Source organism: Urocitellus parryii, chromosome 2 (genome assembly GCF_045843805.1).
Source record: "Urocitellus parryii isolate mUroPar1 chromosome 2, mUroPar1.hap1, whole genome shotgun sequence".
NCBI lineage: Eukaryota > Metazoa > Chordata > Mammalia > Rodentia > Sciuridae > Urocitellus > Urocitellus parryii.
This window is the reverse complement of record NC_135532.1, coordinates 221,833,664-221,847,622: the sequence shown is the minus strand read 5'-3', so window position 1 is coordinate 221,847,622 and position 13,959 is coordinate 221,833,664. Positions and strand designations below refer to the sequence as shown.

Sequence of the window (13,959 nt, the reverse complement as noted above, 5' to 3'; positions counted from 1 at the left end):
GTTGGTTGGGCAATGGCCACAGGATCAACTCCCTCTGCACCCTCCTTACGCGCCCAGAGGTCAAGGGCTGGGGCTGAATGTTCCTTTCTGTAACCACAGGCTTGTTGTTCTGGCCTGGCCAGCTCCCCTCTGGACACTTTCTGAGAGCCACGTGAGTCCTTAGCATAAACTCAGGAATGTGGGGAAGGGACTGTGATGCGACTCAGAAGGTGCTCCTGGCCCTCAGGAATCTTCAGAGGTTTCTGAAGCTCTGGGCAGGAATGGCAGAGAGATTTCTATGGTGCCACAGAGCCGAACGTTGGTGACTGCCTGGGGAGGTAGGTCCCAAACTCGCTGACTCAGTACCCACGAGTTAGGGGAACATCAAGAGCTGGGTAACGGCCACCCTCCTGTGGTGCCCCCGCTCCTGTACCAAGACCTCGGCTGCGGGGTTCTCTCAGTGGTAGCCAGCTCAGCGAGGAAGCGACGGGACCCAGAGAGCTGTGGCTCCTGTCCCATCTGTCCCCACATCCACCTGACGGCTTTCTCCTGGTGTATTTCTTCCTGCTCAGGAAGGTGCAGGTAAACAGACATGTCACCTCCCAGGGAAAATAGCAAACGGGAGAATGTGAACGCCCTTCCCCAGGGCGGCAGGCACTGCCAGCCCTGGAGGGTCTCTCTCGGGGCCCCCTCACTTGGGTCTGGGAACAGGGACAGGGACTCAAGTCTCTGCACTCTCTCTGCAGGACAAATTTCTCTTTCTCCGCTTCTCCAGTTTTATATCAGGCACCGAGAAGCAAGGAGGAGAAGCCGCCGAGGGCAGAAGTCCTCCGTGGACCTGGGCACGGTGTTTGGAGAAGGTTTCAGGGCATGCTGACTAGATCCTCTGATTCTGTGATCCTCGGGACACAGAAACCAAGTCTGGGGCCACAGCAGGAGTCCTCCCCAGGACTTTTCTTGTCTGCCTAGCTGGCCCTTTCAGCAAAGCATTTTTTTCCTCATCATAACAGGTGTGTTCCCAGACATTTTAAAAAACGGTAATTGAAAAGGTTGAACAGGGCTGGGGATGTGGCTCAAGCAGTGGCGCGCTCGCCTGGCAGGCGTGCGGCCCGGGTTCGATCCTCAGCACCACATACAAACAAAGATGTGTCCGCCGAAAACTAAAAAAAATTAATATTAAAAAAATTCTCTCTCTCTCTCTCTCTCTCTCTCTCTCTCTCTCTCTCTCTCTCTCTCCCTCCCTCCCTCTCTCTCCCTCTCTAAAAAAAATATTAAAAAAAAAGAAAAGGTTGAACCATCTCTCCTGATCCCAGCATTCAGAGATGCTGTTTCAGGGAGACCTGTTAGAACTCTTGCCCTTTCACATGCTCAAGATCCAAAAAACATGAGGAAGACAAAGGAACAAGAAGGGAGAGTCTCCTTTGTCACCAGTCACAGTCACGTGAGACAGTGTTGTGTGTATCTGTCAGCAGAGGAGCCTCGTGATGTGGCCGAGAACCAGCAGACTTGCCCAGACAGTCCTGAGCCCCCGGGGCCCTGCCTGCCTCTGTGCCCCTCAAAGCCAGGCCCACATCGACCACGGAGGTGGGTGCCATTTAGTCACATGTGACTTTGTGGCAAATCACTCCACCTGGGCACCTCCAGGGAGCTCTCGTGCATCATGTCACAGTCCCTGGCTCAGGAGTCCAGGAGCCTCCCGACTCTGCTCCAGGCCCCTCGAGGCTGCAGTGCAGGGTCCGCCAGGGCTGAGTCTTCTCACCTGCGGGCTGCAGTGCGGAAGGCCTGCCCCCAGGTTCATGTGCCTAAGATGCAGGTCCACACGGACTGGTGGGCTGAAGGCCTCAGCTCCGGCTCAGCTGTGGGCTACCCTCAGTTCCTTGCCATGAGGATCTCCACTCTCCACCAGACTCCAAGGAAAACGCAAGTTGAAGAGGCCACAGGGTGGTGATATGGACGTCAGGCTCACATGACCTAATCATGGAAGGACACCCCAGCGGCTTTGCCGAATTTCCGTGGTTGGAATCTAGCCATCAGTCCTGCTCACACTCAGGAGGGACTCCACAGACCATGGTTCCGGGGGCACGGTCCCTGGGGACCACCTTGGGATCTGCCCATGGCAGGGTGCCAGTTTCTTAGGGGAGGGCAGAGTGGCCCCGTGTGCCTAGTCCCTCCTTCCAGGCCACTGTCCAGCACAGGTAGCTCCTTCTCCTGAGAGGAAGGAGGGAGGAAGTCGTGCTATCCTTGGTGTCCCCCAGAGTTTCATGTGCTGGACTTGGTCCTCACGGTGACAGTGGAAGATAGTGGCACCTTTAAGAGGTGGAGTCTACTGGCATGTCCTGAGGTCACTTCTTGGGGCACTGCCCTTGGAAGGGATTGTGGGACCCCAGTCTCTTTTGGCTTCCTATTTTGCAAAGTGATTTCTTTTTCATATATGCACGCCTACGATGCAGCCCAGAGGGCCCTCTCCAGAGCCTGTGTCAGCACCATGCCCTTGAACCTCCAAAACTGGGAGCCACATTAACTTATTTTCTTTATAAAGTTAGCCTTCCTCAGGTATTTGATTATAGTAGTGCAAAATGGACTCATATGAATAGGAAGAGGCAAGGAGTATCACACCAACTAGGCTGACCCACGTGGCAGGAAGTATCAAGGAGTAGTAAGGAACCCCGCCCCAAACAGTTTGTAAGTAGTGCATAAACATATTGGTAAATCCTGTGGTCTTAATTTTTACTTCACTATAGTGTGCTTATGTACTTTTCTTTAACTGAAAGCATTTGAACTTGCTGTTCAGTAGCCTCTCCTCTATTCTGGTCTCTGTTGGCCAGCCTCTCCTGTGTCCTTCAATGAGCATTCTTCTCTATGCTTCTTAGTGGGCTGCACTCTTTACCATGCACCTAGTGATGACTGCCTAGCCCTGCCCTTGGTGGTCCCTGGTCATTTCCCTGCTGCATCCACAGCAGTGTCCCGTGCCCTCCCTCACTGATGATGGAAGAGAGGACAGCAGCAGGCCACACAGCAGGGAAGGCAGGAGTCTGGAAATCTTCCAAAAGGCCTCCACTGTCCCTCAGGATACCACAGGGTGGAGACCAGCAGGGCGCAGTGGTCTTTCCATCCCTGGAACAGGTCTGGTAAGCAGGGAAGGACACTGAGAAGGACAGGCAGCGTCTTGGAGACAGGTAGCACAAGTCCCAGCCTGGCCACTCTTGTCCACCAAGCCCCATTTGCGCCAACACAGCCCTTCTTCCAAGCAGTGCTAATGACCCCTGTGCCTCTGTGGGCAGTAATCGTCCAGGTGTTCTCATTAGCAGTGAGGTTGAAGCCTCAGCCCTGCCCAGCGCAGCGCGGCGGCCATCACAGAACCACTGCTGGCCTTCAGGGGCGTCCTGATGTGCCTGCCGTCCTTCCACCGATTAGAAGCAGAGGGAAGAGGCCACAGTGAGGCTGTCTGGGGACTCAGGAAAGGAGGGTCTTTCTTCAAGAGCATATGTGAAGTGCCCTCGGAGGCCGTCCACCACGACGTCGGCTCCCTGTGAACCTGGGATCCTGGGGTGTCCTGAACAACCGTGGAGCATCGAGCTAACCCAGCACTGGTGTCCCCAGCTTCCATGTCCCTGTCCCTGTGCCTGCATTATCTCCCCCGTTCCTGCACCCACACCAGGCTCTCCTAAAGGCAGGGGCTCGGTCAGGAGCACAGGCCTGGGATCCCAGCGACTCAGGAGCCTGAGGCAGGAGGATGCCCAGTTCAAGGCCAGCCTGAGAACCTTGGTGAGACCCTGTCTCAAAATAAGATGAAAAGACTGGGAGGTAGCTCAGGGTTAGCACTTGTCTCGCATGCAGGTGGCCCGAGGTTCCATTCTATCACCAGGACAGACAGAAAAAGAAAAGTCTACAGCACCTTCTCCCTTTCCCTGGGCTCCCCATCTGTGCCCTTGGTCTCTCCTTACAACATCAACATCCCAGGCCACTCTGGAGTTTCTCAGAGCTGTTGTAGACGGCAGGAAGAATGCTGGGTTCCCTGATGCTGCATGGGTTGAGCTTCCGTGGAGCCTGTACGTCCTCAGACTTCCTGCTGGCCAGAGCCTTGCAATCACCAAACCCAGCCCTGTGAGTAGACATGCTGTCCAGGGTTTCAATTCCAAGGTCAAGGTCAATTTCAAGTCAAGGTCACCATGAATAGAATCTGCAGGAACACTGAGCAATGACAGTTTACTAGGGCTTAAAAAGCAACAGAATTTTAGACTCATGTCCAGTGTTCCTTTAAAGCAGCTCCGCCCAGGCCTAGCTCTATGTCACCCTGGGACAGCCCCAGGCAGCTGGCAGAAGAAATGCCTTGAGACCTCTTCCGGGTGGAAAGCTGTTCGGTAGAGGTGATTCCCACCTCCTCTCTGTCTGCACAGAGCCCCCGACCACTCAAGCTTGTGCTCCCAAAGCTTAAACCCAGCCTCTCAGGCTGCAAAGCCATCAGGAGTCCAAGCTGACACCTGACACATCACACAGGCCACAGGAGCAGCTGCCTCAGGAAGCGCCCCTCAGACCTGCAGAAATGGTCACCCAATCACAGTTCCCGTGAGGGCTGGGAAGCCTTGCAGGCACCTTGGGCCCCGTAGACAACTGTCTATGTCGAGTTCTGATGATGGGTTGTGTTCTTCTAGGTTAAGGATTGGCCCAAGGCACTTAGAGGGCACCACCTGTCCCAGTTCGCCTGGGAATGTTTTGGTTTGAATACTAAAAGCCCTGTGTCCTAGGGACTCCTCACCCAATAGGAAAATAAGGAGCTGGCTCCTTTCAGGCTGTGCACATTATGGAGGTCGGCCTGTTTTCCAGCTGTTCCTTAGAGTTGTGCAGTGTGTGCTTTAATTGCTATCAGGTGCTCTACCCCACATTGGTCTGAGTGGGGCACATCCACCCATAATGAGGTGCTGCTTTCCTGGGGCCATCGCACACAGGGCTGAAATGAACAGGTGGGGAATGGGAGGCAGAGCCCAGGGACCCTCCCTCTGCACCCCTGTGGGTCACTGTCATGGTGGGCCTCTCTGTGCACTGGAGGATCTAGTGTGGTGGCTGCTGGAAAGGGTCTCCTCTGGCTTTGCATCCGCCTCGTCTCCCCCAGAGGTTCCTCCTGCTCAGCTCTCATAGCCCTGTGCTCTGTGCTCTCCAAGGCCACCAAGTACGAGTGCCAGCTGGGCTGCAGTGCCTAAGGGCAGCCTGGCCCCCTGTGCCGCCTGTTCGGCCACAGCAGGGCACAGAGGAGGACCCCATGCTTGAATCAAGGCCCTGCTGTCACCTATGGGAAATTCTTAATTTTTGAAGGAGATCCACATTTGCATTTTGCACTGAGCACTGAAACTCACCTCCTGTTTGATATATGTGAAAGTAGTCTTGCTAAAAGATGCTCATTTCTTTCCTTTTCACTAGTAAAAAGAAATATATGTGAGCTAGATTCTGTGCCTTTGAGTCCCAGACTGCACCAAAGCCAAACAGGCCAACCAATCCCCTCCCCTCAAAAGACTTAATTTTTATTCTTAAAAAAAAAAAAAAAAGGAATCGTTTCATTTTTCCCCCTTTTTCTCCGTGATTGCTCACTTGCCCTAATTCTGAATAGTAAAATGTAACAAGAGTCCAGCAGGAAGACCTGTGTGCTGGGCTTCAGTGTTCCAGAGTCAGCCTCAAGGCACGGGGACATTCTCTTTAGCACCTGGAACACAGGGAGGACCCCAGAGCTCAGGCCAGACTGACCAGAGGTCAGTAGCTGCAAACAGGAAGCAGGAAGTGAAGCCCCAGACGCAGGGGAGTCCTGTCGGGCTGTTAAAGGAACACGGTTGGGTGCTCAGGGCTCAACATCAAGGACTGAAGCCGGGAGGGAGGGAGGCCGCTATCGCTGGAAGCCTTGGCTAGGAGGAGGAGGAACACGGAGTAAGCGAGACCCCGAGGGCCCGGGCCAGTGGAATCAAGGGGTGTGTGTCAGCACCAAGCCCCCCTGACTCTCAGCAGCTTCCAACCAAGAGTTCTTCATTCCCCCCTCAACTCTGCCCATTGGGGGTGGGAGGCTTGTGGGGTCTGCTCACTGTAGCCTCAGGGTCCTCAGGGACTGGTGAGCTGGGTCCCACCTCAAAGTCACCTGTCACCCTGTCATGGGAAAGGTGTTCTGGGTGGCTTCATCCTAACAAGAGGATGATCTGCCTGGAGGGAACTTGTCATTTCTGTCTGCAGTCACTGTGTGAGCAGATCATATGGCCCCATTCAACCAGAGACCAGGAAGAACACCCCCAGATGCTCAGAGGGTGGGGCCAGAGAGAAGCCCAGGGACAGAAGCAGAGCCTAGATGAGGGCCGTTTTCCTTCATGACTTTGATTTCTCTCCGGGAATTCTTTCCTCTGGGGTCCGTCGTCACAGGGTCATTTCCTGGGCTCCAGAGGTCATCAGTCCCCAAAGAGCTCGTAACTGTTGGGGAGCTGCAGGTACTTTGTGAGGTGGGGGTCTGAGTGGTCACCACAGTGGTCACCACAGCAGTGCGTGTCGGGCAGGCAAATGATTCTGGGAACCCGGAGCAGGAAGCCAACATCTCCACCAGGGCAAGTTACGAGGATGCTTCCATAGGAGGTGGCTCTGGACCTGTGTACGGGGAACTTAGTGAGTTCCAATAGGCAGAGAGGAGGAAGGGATGGGGTGAAATCCCTGACTCGGGAACATGGAAGCTGGAGCTCGTAAGGCTTTTAGCTGGGCCAGGAGCACGTGGACCTGAATGCTAACTAGCGGGAGGAACCAGTGCTGCTGAAGGAGGAGAAAATCTAATCTGAGAAGAGCTTGTGGAGAAGTAATGGACTTGCATCTGTCTGCATGCAGGCTGGATTAGAATGGGTACAGTGAATGCAATAAAAATGGGGACAGAAAGCCACTGAGGAAGCCCGTGTGACCATCCAGATGAGAAGATAAAAGGTAGCGAAGGACACGTATAGGGTGAAGGACTGACAGTCACCACACAGGAAAACGCAAGAGGAGCAGGTAGAGGGTCCACGGGTACAGAGAGGGGATAGCCTTACTCTTCCTGTGCGGTTTACCTGCAAGAACCTGGTGGAAGTGTAACGGGGACGCTCAATGAGGGGTGCTGCACATGGACCTCCTAAAATGGACGGGTGTTAGGCAAGTGCTGAGCACCAGAGAAGCAGACGGCAGATGAGAGCTCGAGGTTGCTGTGGACACATCTCCAGGAGGCTTCCCAAGTCTCCATTAGTGTCAGCCTGCGAATGACTGGGGGACTCTAGGCCTGCACTGTCCCCTCTGTTACCTGTGCCACTTCTGTGTGGAGCTCATCCATCCTAATCGAGCAGCTGGAAGTGTCCTGTGGGGTCCAGGGCCCAGGTGTGTCACCACATCCTCCCAGCACAGGACCACCCCAGGCCACAGCACCTGGTGCACCTCATGCTGGAGATGCAGTGAGTTTCATCTCGTACCTGTGGAGTCCTGTCCTTAGTCCCTTAAGAATTAAAAGGTGCCTCTTGGCTCAGTGCTGCTTTCTGCAGTTTCTTCTTACAGGCAGCAACTGACTGTTAAGAAACCACGTCCCTAAGAGCAGCACACGTCAAGCAGGCCCCCCGCTCTGTCTGATCTAAAGAACATGCTGTGAGGGGGAATATTCTTTCATGTTATTTTCTCTTCCTGGGAAATGTATGATGCTACGTTTTCTGCTTCCTGTATCCACCGCCTTATTTCTTCTCAGCTGTTGGGGGAGACCTGTGATTCTCCTCTCCTTTACTGGGCGCCAAATTAACTTTCTGCCTCAAGGTATTTGGGATTTGACATCGTGAAATGCTGCATAACTTCTCTACAGAAAAGGCCTTTGAAGTCAACTTTCAGAGATGGGGAGAGATGCTGGTAACCCATCATAACTGCCCGATCCTGCTCTAGCACACGACTGCTCCCCATCTCTGAAGCCATTCATGGGGAGAATTGAAAAGCTGTGAATTAGGTGGTGAATGACACACTAATGAACACCGCGGAGGCCCTCCTCTTCAGAGCTGCTGCTGTCCTCTGAGTGTGGCCGTGTTCGGGGACTTATGTGGCCGCCAGAGACGCGGGTAAGGAGCATGCAGATGCACCATCACCTGAAAGTGCTCAGATTCCAGAAAATCATAGCAAGGCACTTAACTCCTCCCAGGTGCTGTGCTGCCCTTCACGTGACTGTCACCAAAAAAGAATAGCAGCATTGCACTGAAGGCCAAGCCAAGCCTGTACACGCCGACTGTCCCTGACCTAAAGTGTGTGGGACCAGAGTGTTTGGGACATGGAGCAGCGCAGGTCTCGCAGTGCCAGGTCAGGGATGCTCAACTGGTAGGTAGACTGTAGGCAGAGAAGAGGAAGGATGTGGCTCTGTTTATTTGGACAGCACACAAACTGTCCTCCTTTCCTCCTGCTGCCATGGAGCAGATAAGAGGAGACACAAAGTGTCCCCACTTGCAGCTTTGGACTGACTTGTCCCCCTTGCTGCCAAAGGCCACCGAGGCCAACCCCACTGTCAGATGGAGTGCAATAGTGGAACACCCACACCATCCCCCCTGCTCACTGTTGGGCCCCAGATGCCCCCGAAGCACCCAGTTCTCCTGCAGTGTTGGCTCTCAGGCCCAGAGCCCCAGGCTGTGGGTCGCTAGGTAAAGAGGTGATTTCATGGTCCCGTGCTGGGCGGTTTTCTTCTCCGTCATCTGGGCAGCCTTGACCTGAGCTCATTTGTCCAAGTGAATCCAGAGCAACTCTCAGTGGGCACCAGAGGCCTCAGTAAGAACGCAGACCCCTGGAATCCGACGCTCCAGGGCCAGAGCCGCTCATCCGTGGGTTGTTTTGGGGCACTGCAGTAAAGAAAAACAAACAACCCTGCTTTTCTGACTTTTGAGCAAAGAGATGGTGAAGTCTGGCTTTTTAAGACCCTGAACATTTCCTGCTTGGGCGTGTTTTATAACAAGGTAAATATGACTTTTAAACAGTTGAGCCTCATTCACTTCTCCCACCTGCCATTCCTCCAGAGCCACGGCACATGGCTCTAAAAAAGGTCACGCTCTGCCCTCAGGTGTGCTGTTCAGACCAGGTTGACGTCACTGTTCCTGTTCCTTTGGCAGTTTGCAGGCAGTGGCAGCCTGCCGTCCTGAGGAAGGGATGGGTTTTGTTCTCCTTTGCACCCAAGAGCCATTTGGCCAGAAATGGCTGGTACCTAGGGACATTATTCAGACCTCAGAGCCATCCTCAGATGTGAGTCCTGTTATGAACTCTATTTTAAAGATGAAGAAACAGGTCCACAAAACAGTGTCCCCACTTGCAGCTTTGGACTGACTTGTCCCCCTTGCAACTGGGGCGGCTTCTTACTGCACACGTGGGTCCCACTGAATACTGCCACACAGAACCAGAAGTTCAGCCACAGTGTTGGACGGTCAAGGAGCTGTCACCCATGGAGACCCACCAGAATAGACAGGAGACTAGTCCTTGGCTGAAGGGTCCTGGCCACATGTGAGAAGGTGCCAGAAGCACAGGTGCTCAGGGGAGTGGGCACGTGGGAGGCACACTTGGACTCATTCAGGATCAGTTGAGCCTCCACACTGGGCCGGCCCCTAAGCTTGCTGCTTGGAATGCTGTAAGGAACACAACCGCCTTCCGCCTGCCTTGGGCAGCAGTTTGCAGAGGGCATATGGGGACTAAGAACAGGCAAGTGCCAGGTTTGGAATTCCCTGGAAGCACATGCAGATGCATAGGAAGGAGCAAGCTGTCTCTTATTTAGGTGTGCAGATCAAAGCACACGTGTAGAGGAAATTAATTCCTGGCCACAGTGCCTGATCACAGAGCCATCTAATATTCCATGGCTTGGGGCTTCTGTGGCTTTTATTTTATCCAAACAACCTTTCTTGTGAATAATAGAAAAATTGCCCATGCAAGAGAGAGCTTTTTTCCTTAGTCACATTGATGATGCAAACATATGTTTGTCACCTTGAATGTGAGAGCATTCTGTATGTGATGATGATAGCCTCCAGCATAGCAAAAAGGATGCTTTTTTTTTTTTTTTTTATCCTGGAAAAGAAATGAAAGCCCTGTGCGTCCTGGCTGATGGTGTGGTTGCATGTGGGTGGATCTCCGTTTGAACCTCTGGGGAGGTCAGGAGGGGTAAGGAGGGAAGAGACGTGCTCTGATCAGAAGGCACAGTGTCACCCCATGGAGGTGGTGCATTTCCTTTCCTCCACGTGGTCCTTGAAAACGGTTCCATTGGCTGGGCACTCCTGCAGAAGAGGGCAGTGTGGTTAAGGAGCTCAGACAGAGCCCTGCAGAGAGCTCCGTGGCAGATGCTAGAGCCTTAATGACTGGGCTTCGTGTAACATTCTTCAAGTTGAATGTAAATGAAAATAAATGACTCCAAATTTGGCAAAGCCAGCACTTTCCATTCTTGTGTTTTCCCACTTCATAAGGTGGAACGTGTCCCTTGTGGAGGACCCACAGAGGTGACCATGGACATGCGCTGACTTGGGCTGCTGACTCACGTGGGTCTTACTGGTTTATGCCATGGCTGTGGTCTGGCCCAGTGCCTGCGCAGGTGGAGGATGGCTCCACAGTCGTGTGCCACCCAAGCCACAGAGGGCAGTAATTTCCACTCTGCTGACTTTGGTCTTGGTGTGATCTGTAGAGGCTTTTTCTGTTGCATAGGCAAATCTATCACTCCTAACACAATAGCATTTCCAGAGAGCTGGGTTCACACGAAAGGAAGCCCCTTTGACTAAAGGAGAGTGCTTTTATTCACAAGGTCACTGTCACTGGGGACATTGAACAACTGGTCATAACACCCAGCTATGCTTACGAAGGCTTGGAGCTAGCGGGAGATGAGTCGGCCAACTGAAGCCTCTTGTTGGCAAGGGGAGACGCGGGCCAGGCCGGACTGGCACTTGGGGTTCATGAGCTGCCTCCCATCCTGGGTTTCCTAGATGGACCTCTCACCCACGAGGGACCTAAGGAAAAGTGAGGAATGAACCAAGTGACACTAGCTCATTCAGGGCATGTGAACTAGTATCATGGCAAAAATGTATGGCACCCCAAGAATTGTCAGCTGATGCCTTTAAATGCACCAGAAGGAAAGACTGGACCCCACGACTGCCCCAAAGCAAGAGAAGAGTGAAACAGTGAAGTGGTTGAATAGCCGGGGACAGAGAGGGGAGGCAGGCAGCAGTGACAAGACCTCGACAGGCAGGACCTAGAATGGTCACAGAACTGTTCGTCTGTTCTATTTTCCAAAATTTCAAACATCAGTCGGTGTCTCGTGTCAACGTCACCAAGCGTGGAAGAGCATAGAGGAGCTTGCGTCCACTCAGTGCCCACAAGAGCCAGGCCCAGCGTGCTGCATACACCATCTCAGGGTCCTTTATCAGCCTGTGAGATGGACATCCCTGCAAACTTCATGTCACAGATGAAGAAACCGTGGCTCAGATAATAGCAAACTGTCCAAGCCCACAGCGCTGACCCAGGCCAGTGACCAGAGTTAATTAACGTCAGGGCAGCATTGGTCTAGAGCTCACCCTCTGCATAACCCCCACGACCTCAGTGGAATGGCTTCAACTGCTCACAGAGCTTGCCATTCAAAACCGACTCCATGCCCTCCGGCAAGAGTAAGCCAAGTGGAGATTCTCACCCCAATGTAAGGTTTCGAGGACATGGAGGTGGTTAGTTCTGCCACTCTGCAGGGGGCTTTGTGGCCAGAGCTGCTTCTGGTCGCACTTTCCAGGCACCAGCCTTCTGGTCGGAAGGACCATGGGCATCTTTTGCCTGGACACTGAGATTTGAGGCACCAGAGGTAGTCAAACTGGGGTGCAGTGGATCACAGGGTGGGTGAGACAAGATGGGGAGGAGCGTATGGCCTCACCAAGGCCATCGGACATTGTCACAGCCTGGAGGCACCTTAAGGTGCAAGAACTGTTACCGGCCAGGACAAGAGAGAGTCAGAGCTGCACCTGGAATTGCAGTGAGTTATCGCTGTTTAGAAACAAGGACATGCAGAGACTCACCGGAACTACTCCTGTCCAAGGGACCAAAGCTGTGCATGTATGTGCGTGCATACACATGTGGGAGTTGACTAGAGGAAAATGCAAGAAGCCACATCCAAGGTTGTTAATAGAGCCCACCTGATGTGCAGGGTCGATGAGGGACAGAGCGGGTTCATGTGAAGGGCCAGGATAGAAAGAAGGGATCGGGACAGGAATGTCCGTAATTAAAAGCCAGCACACGTGATGTGTCCCCATTTATGCTCAATTATATTGTGCCCATACCTGTGTGTGGTGTATGAGAGCCATAAAAACAAAGCAAAAATTCTATCATCATTGTCTCAGCAGGCTTGAGTTTTAGTTGACTTTTATTTTCTTCATAAATTTTAAGTGTGTTTGTTTCAAGAAAGTTGAAGACCTCAGGTGATTTTGAATGGGGAAAATAATTTAAAATATTACTTTGGTTTTAACAATTCATAGGGCCATTTCTTAAAGTCCATTTCTTCCTTTAACTTTCGCTCAACTCACCAATCTTATTATTCTCTACATGAATTCAGCAGATTTGAATAAGCACTTTAAAGGGATTTTTGATTAATGTTTAGTCCCATTTATAAACTTAGTTCATTTTTCATCTTAGTATCATTTTTAATCTAGACTTAGTTCGTTTTATATTATACTGCATCTACCAATTACATATATTTGATTTCTTTTTTAAGTACTCTGATTTCCTGACTGACAAAGCCTTTCTGAGCATCCTAGTAACTATGAATAAAAGAAATTAAACTCATAAATATGTTTAGTTATTCTTCTCATTTCTTAAATATCACATTACTGAGTCTAAACTTAGTAAAAGTCCCGTTTAGTTTCACCAGTCTTAATCAATTGTCAGTTAAGCATTTAACTTAGAATTAGGAATCTGGTATGATCAGCTAATTTATTTTATAATTATTAAAAAGGGTTAAACTTCACAGGTGTCTTAGCATGAAAATTCGTAATTGGAATCTTCTCTAAACATCTCTGTACTAAATTGCCACTCTTTTCTACTGGGACACTTGGCATCTTAAACAGTTTGAGGGACAGCTTCCAGAGCACCTCTAGGGACATCTTCTCAGTGCACAGCCTGGGAAACCCTGTATGGGGTCACTGACTGGCTTTGTGTTTTGGAAACCCAGTCCCTCCTGTTCTGTGCTTGCTGTGTCGAAGCTCTTCAGGTGGGGCTGTCATCCTCCAAGCCTCTAGATCCATGTCCCTCAACACTAGCACCAGAGCCACTGAGCAGCCAGCCACTCCTTCTCAGCTTGCCCAGGTCCTTGATTTGATTCAACCAACCCATTTGTGGCTCCATTATATTTGAATTCTCTCTGTATCCCTCTCATCTAGAGCCCTGTAATCGCAAATATAACTCAACATCTCAGTGCATTCCGCATGACTTTGACTTACAGTGATAGTTCTAAGTCCGCTTATGGGGTAGAATTCCATTAATGTCAACCTGTACTCTGTAAAATCAGAGAAAAGAATCAATTGTGTGTGGGGGGATGAGGGGGTTTCCAGAGAGATTTATGGGGAACACTTAGATGATCCCAAGGATATAAGATAAACATTAGCCCCCTAAAGTGCCGAGACTGGTATCCAAGCCTGCCGCAATCTGGCTGGACACAAATCACGAGCCACTGAAGCAGGAACAAACTTTATTTCTGAACTCCACCAGCACACTCCACACATGCTCCCAGGAACTCCCCCAAACTACACGCGGCTCCTCCAGGAACCAGCAACCGGAAATCCCTCCTCCGGTACTTCCCCAACCAATGGGAACTCTCTAGGAATCCCCTGGAGAACTCCAAAGTAGCAGGTCGAGGCGGACAGCAGGGGTCTAATATACACAGCTTAACATAACCATTATCATCTCAATGGCTTGCTGGCGTCACCTCTCAACCACTCCGTTCTAGCAAAAATGCCATGCGTCATTCGGACTCGGCTATGG

The 13,959-nt window shown here is 51.7% G+C and overlaps 1 protein-coding gene across 1 annotated transcript in view; it reads left to right on the top strand.

Moving 5' to 3' along the window:
- Dscam (DS cell adhesion molecule) overlaps positions 1 to 13,959 on the top strand; it is a 546,865-nt gene that overhangs the window by 368,058 nt on the left and 164,848 nt on the right. The gene's annotated exons all lie outside the window — the stretch shown is intronic.